Source organism: Mixophyes fleayi, chromosome 5, assembly GCF_038048845.1.
Source record: "Mixophyes fleayi isolate aMixFle1 chromosome 5, aMixFle1.hap1, whole genome shotgun sequence".
NCBI lineage: Eukaryota > Metazoa > Chordata > Amphibia > Anura > Limnodynastidae > Mixophyes > Mixophyes fleayi.
The window spans coordinates 44,320,776-44,326,775 of record NC_134406.1 but is presented as its reverse complement, the minus strand read 5'-3'; the positions used below and the strand labels follow the sequence as shown (position 1 = coordinate 44,326,775).

The following is a 6,000-nucleotide window of genomic DNA, read 5'->3' as shown; positions in this document are numbered from 1 at the left end:
AATCAGCTGCTGGAGTCACGATGAAACACAAGAGAGTTTGCAGTAATCTGTAACTGTAGATATACGGAGGCAGCGGATAGGAATCAGCTGCTGGAGTCACGATGAAACACAGGAGAGTTTGCAGTAATCTGTAACTGTAGATATACGGAGGCAGCGGATAGGAATCAGCTGCTGGAGTCACGATGAAACACAGGAGAGTTTGCAGTAATCTGTAACTGTAGATATACGGAGGCAGCGGATAGGAATCAGCTGCTGAAAACACTAGGAACACGAGGAATAGAAGTGGTCTGGAAACCACAAACGGCAAACAAGAATCAGCATAAGCTGAACACACGAGCAGGCACTGGAACACCTTCAGAGACTCATGAGGAATGAGACTCCAAGATCAGGTAACGTGGTATTGACCACAGGTGCTTAATATAGGGAGTGTTGCCTGATCAGCCAATCAAGTTAAAGGAACAGAACTGAAGGTTAAAAGGGACTGCACATGCGCAGTACCTCATAATAATGGACGGACACGGTTCCTAGCTACCTTAGAAGTAGCACTCACAGTCCGGTGAGTGACAGGAAGTTGATGAAATCCATGGACTCGAAGCCTCCGAGTAATGATAGGGGAATCCAGAGCCTGGAAGAGTGTCCGTGGTAATTCTTGGCCCTCTGAATATCCTGCAGGATCTGGTGGTCGTTAGGATAGAGGCAATCTGGACCCTTGTAGAAGGTGCTTCCACTCGGTAAGAGCCAGGATGATAGCCAGCAGCACAAGGTTCCTAGCGTCATAGTTGACCTCGGTAGAGGTGAACCTTTTAGAAAAGGAAGAGCAGGGGTGGAGGACCTCACTGTCGTCAGTCTGAGCATGGTTCCTGCTCCTCTCTCTCTCCGATGCATCAACTTCAAGGTTATAGGTTCAAATGGGGTGAGGATACCGGAGGATGGGTGCTGAGGTAACATGGTTTTTAAAGGTGTCAAAAGCCTTTTTACCCCAGAGTCTATTGTCTCCTCACCTTGTGTAGTAGCACATACCATTGCTATTCTCGCTGGTTGTAAGCAAGTGTTCGGCATTAGTTGTCCCACCTAGTATCTGTTTTTCCTTCAATTGATCACTTGGTTGTGAATGTAGAACCAGGGATAACCCAGGATAAATAGGCTCTTGGGGGTGTGGATGGTGCTGAACAAGTTCAGATCCTGGTGACGGGAACTGATACATATCAGCACCTGGATGTTCTTCTGGGTTACTGAAGCTGGGGTTATGGGTTATCCATCCACAGTTTCTACGGTCACTGGCCTCAGCTTAGGAACCAGAGGAAATTTCATCTTTTGGGTGAAAGTCTATAAAACTCTATGATCTTCTTAATTCTCAACACAGTTTCTTACATTGTCCTTGAGGCCCACAATAAAAATATTTACCCATCTATAGATGGCGAGTTCGCTCATTCATATTCAATGAAGTCCTCCCGAGCTGCATGGACTCCCCAAAGCTCTCAGATGACATAGCACCATGGCAGGTAAACTAATGGGAGATAGTGAGTAGCAGTTTCCCGAAGATGACGCTCCTGAAAATGGGAATGCACATGGCAATGAGGCCATCCAGAGAGGTGGGAAGGTCCCAGGAGTGAGCTCACCCTTTCTGGAAAGAAGCTAGCAGGGCCATCCATTTTCTGTTGCGAGGGACCAGGATTCTATTGCATACTCTGAACAAGTCTTGCAAAAGCATTGGCGGTGCTACCCTGAGACCCAATCTTAATAGATCGTCCCATTTATGAAGTGATGTGGCCCAGGCCAAAGCCTGGCCAGTCAGTAGGGAGATAAAATATTCTATTTTGATCCACTCTGTGGGGAACAAGGTTGTTTATAGTAAAAACTGTAGCCAAATTACCTGCACCGTTCAAGGTTGCCATCAAAATGCAAGGGTGCAGATCCTGTGCTCTATTGGTTGAGTTGGCTGACCAACCAATCATAGCGAGCATTAGCTGCAAGGACCGCTTGCTTCAGAACGCCAATCTTTACTTCATGTATCTCTGAGCGGTTTTGCAAGTCGTCACACTGCAGCTCTTCCCCAGCGTGGTCCATGTTTGGCTGGGGCAAAATGTCATGGTGCGGTCAGCTCTCAGGAAAGAACCAGTTAACTGGGGTAATAATCAGACACTCACCACTTCCGGCCAAGACGCTTAATCTTGAGAGGACTGGTAGTGAGGTACAAGCTCAAGTCAATGGATTGTAGATGGTAGAATTGTGAAAGACGAAATCAAAGTCAAGGAAGGTAGAATAGCGGGGGGCGAAGCCAAGGTCGAAGGATTGGCGAAAGTAGAATTGTGATGTTCAATACAAATAAGTCTTTTTCAAATCAAAAGCAGAGAAATCCATACAAAACTTTGCGCCTGCAAAGGTTTGATACAACTGAGGAACTTTATAAAGGCTACAAACAGATGAGATACATGTTCTGATTGACTTAACCTTTTCACTGAAGGGCTGATTGTAGAATAAGGAAATCTGTGCAGTAGTCCAGGTGAAGAGACTAGCTAGATTACTGCTCTTAGCAGAGTACTGAATACAGTACTTGAGAGGTGTTTGTAGCCATTATTGTAAACTGTTTTCAGCTTTCCTCTGGAGCTAGTGTAGAATCCTCACAAAGAGAAGGGATAATGATCTCCTGTTTAAGGTAGAAACCATATACAATTTTAGGTTGGAATGAAGTAGTGTGCAAGACCGCCATATCTTCATGAATTATCAGAAAAAGAGGTATGTAGGCTAGCAAATTTATCTGAGAACCTATTAGCTGAAGATATGCGCATGAAGGAAAGATGTTTTCCATGTCAGAAATCTCACAACTGTTTCCATGGTGTTGGTGGGGCATACAGAAGTTGAACATGCAAAACTGTCTGCAAGGAAGTCTGCACCCCCAGAATAAGTGATAATGATTTTCTTGGGCTATTATACAGGTGCTCCTATAGAATTACCATGATGTTTGTCAGCAATTGCAGACTCACCACTCTGAAAAGGAGATGAAACACTGTGGGAGATAGGAGCAGGTAAGTACATACCTTTATTTACTAGGTGCTTTCACACACACATAATACGAAGAAAATATTATTTTTAGGTGGAGATAGCATTTAAAGTTTCACTACCATATACAAAGTAAATTTTACTGTGCTTCTACCATACCTACCAAGTTGTTCTCACAGCCTGGCCAAAAACTTGCAGGAAAAGTGGGATTTGACTAACTATCTGACTGGCCCTTTTGCTCCCCTCCCCTCAGCACCATTTTAAAGGGACAAGTGGAATTGCTTAGCTGAATCTGTCAAGGTAGGGAGGTGCTTTGTAAGATGGATCACACAGAGAATAGTACAGCTGTAAAGAAAAGTACTTAATATCCATTCTGATATCTCAATATCGACTACATTCATTTGGACTATAGGGAGAGCTCATATTCATTTTCGAGGTTTCAAAATTATGTGTAGGAATTAACATTAATATGAAAGACATTATCTGTATTAAATATTTGAAGGGTTTAACTGTTGTGAGTGGAGGTATAAAATGATTTTACCGTTTCTTTGAGAATATTTATCAGCTTACATGTCATATAGAATGCTAATTACTATAGCAGTGTTTGGTACATTATTAAACTATGGTCTATTTAACTTTTTACAAATATGCCGCACATAATGTAAACCATGTACTGCATATAACATTACTTTAGTATCAGAACTGCAAACAAGCCTGTCAGTGACTGCCATGATAGCCAGTACACAATGCCGCCATCCCCCAGACCTTTCTAGAACCTTCCCCCTCAGTCACCCGGGGCAACTGCAGAGACCGGAAGTGACGTGTTCCCAGACATCGCGTTAGTAACGCACACTTCCGCTGCTGGGCTGTTAACTGCGTCGTAGGCAGCAGATACCGACGAGAGGAGCCGATAGTCACCGTGAGAGGTAAGCGGAGCGGCCGGTGTGGGGGGGATACTTATTTGTCATCTGAAGTGGGGGCGTCCCTGTCATGTCGTACGATGCTCTATGGCCGTCTCTGTCCTGATTATCATTACGGCTAATCGCCTGTAGATGCCAGTGAGGGGAGGGGGGTCGGGGATATGCTCTGCTGAATCAATATCAGTCGTCGTGTAAACCGTGCGTGCAGGGTGCAGACATGTAATCCCCGCCATATGTCCGTCCTTCTGTGCATGGCAGCCATGGGCTCTATTGTGTGTAGTGCAGATGCACCGTCGGCAGCCTGTGGCTTTTCTGCTGTTGTAGAACTATAATAAGCAAGATGCTGGCAGTGCATGCTGGGATGGAATCCCACAACTACCAGAGACCTATATATTTCATGCTTGTGCTCTAGGCACTCGTTTCTATCAGCCACATGTAATACATGTTACAGACCTTGGGTTTAAACGTCAATTTGCTTTTAAATATGGCAAGTAAAAAAATCAGAATTCAGATTCTACAGACTAGTTATCTCTTCTATTGCAAAATGCCTTTGGCACTCAGCAGTTGTATTTTTGTTTGTCACTTGAACACATTGTGATGTAGTCTTGTGACAGATTGGTGCATAACGTGTCAACAGTATTGGTGAAAGGCCTGGTTTGTGTATTAGTCGGTTGCCTTTGTGGCTGTTGGTTTACCAAGTGTGTGTATAAAGACCTATAAGGCAATTTATTATGGAATTGCTTTTAGTAGTTTCATCTTTTAATTAGATTTATAAGAATTTGTCATTGCATCTTTTGTCTAAAATAGCTTGGAACACCTTTTAATAGCACCCTCAAATCTTCATGTTTGCTTTACACTCATTTAGTATACATGTCAGTATTTGAGTATTGTATAGTGATTATTTTAAACTATGTATATAGCCTACCTAGGTGTGTATAACTGTTAAGTAAGAAAAGGCTATGCAGTACAGGTCACATTGTGACTCAATAATTGCAAAAAGGCAAGATCCATGGTGCCTATCCAGAAGCTTTGTTGTATGTTTTCTCAAATGGTGACCTCCTAATCGGAACACATACCAGGTTGTCATTGACTGGTTTGGGGCATCATGTGTTGGTAGTCATATTGTCCTAAATCCTTAGAGTAGCTTCATTCTGTGTATTGCGGTGTGTATGCATGTGTGTGTGTGTATATATTTGTGTGTGTGGTTACAAGATCATCATCATTTATTTATATAGCACCAACATATTCTGTAGCGCTTTATAATTGGGTACAAACATAGTAAACTAATAAACAAACTGGGTAAAACAGACAGAGAGGTGAGAAGGCCCTGCTCGCGATCTTCCCAAAAGCTTCTCACACCGGGTTGTTTGAGGGACACCAAGCTTATTGAAAGCAAGTGCATGCAGTTGTGGCTCATGTGTTCATCAAGGGAATAACATACCAGCAGGGTCAGAGGCTTGTATAAAGATGGTGGACTGACTCTGACTCAGTATGATGGGTGATTTGTTATGATCAAGACAGCTGAACTTACTAATGTTTTGCAAGCAATGGTGTCTAATGTGATGTTAGTATGGGCTGCTGAGGTAAAATATTCATCAGCAAAGCACAACAGTTGGTGGAATCAAATGCTCAAGGAACGTGATATCTACATTAAATCGAAATGCAAGGCAAAACTGGTCTGCAGATCAATTGAAGGCGGGTATCAACTTGTGCGATCCAGTTTTTTAAATAAAAAAATAGAGCTCCACAGCGCAGGATATTGTTTAGGTTGCATTGGGTGAACCACTTCTGTCTATTCACGTTTGCCAGTTCAGAGGTGCAAAGACTACAAGAAATGGATACTAAATCATGGTGGAAGATAATCTAGTGAGATGAATGCTCCTTGTTCTTGACAATTGGAAATATGAATGGACCAGCCTAAGGAACTCAATAGCCCTGAGTGCTTGTTTCAAACAGTAAAGGGTTCTTGTGGTTCCACAATGTGGAGCTCATTTTCCTCTCCATTTGGGTACATTCATTCCCTTTCCCATATTACTGCATTTTCTCAGTATCCTCAATGTGACAGTTAAACTAGTGGGTC

General features: G+C 43.0%; 1 protein-coding gene across 1 annotated transcript in view; it reads left to right on the top strand.

Moving 5' to 3' along the window:
- Positions 1-3,818: 3,818 nt before the first annotated feature.
- The window catches only part of DNAJB6 (DnaJ heat shock protein family (Hsp40) member B6), a 55,032-nt gene continuing 52,850 nt past the window's right edge, over positions 3,819-6,000 (top strand). Inside the window, exon 1 of the mRNA XM_075212114.1 lies at positions 3,819-3,926. The gene's annotated coding sequence lies outside the window, so the exon portion shown is untranslated. The remainder of the gene's footprint in view (positions 3,927-6,000) is intronic.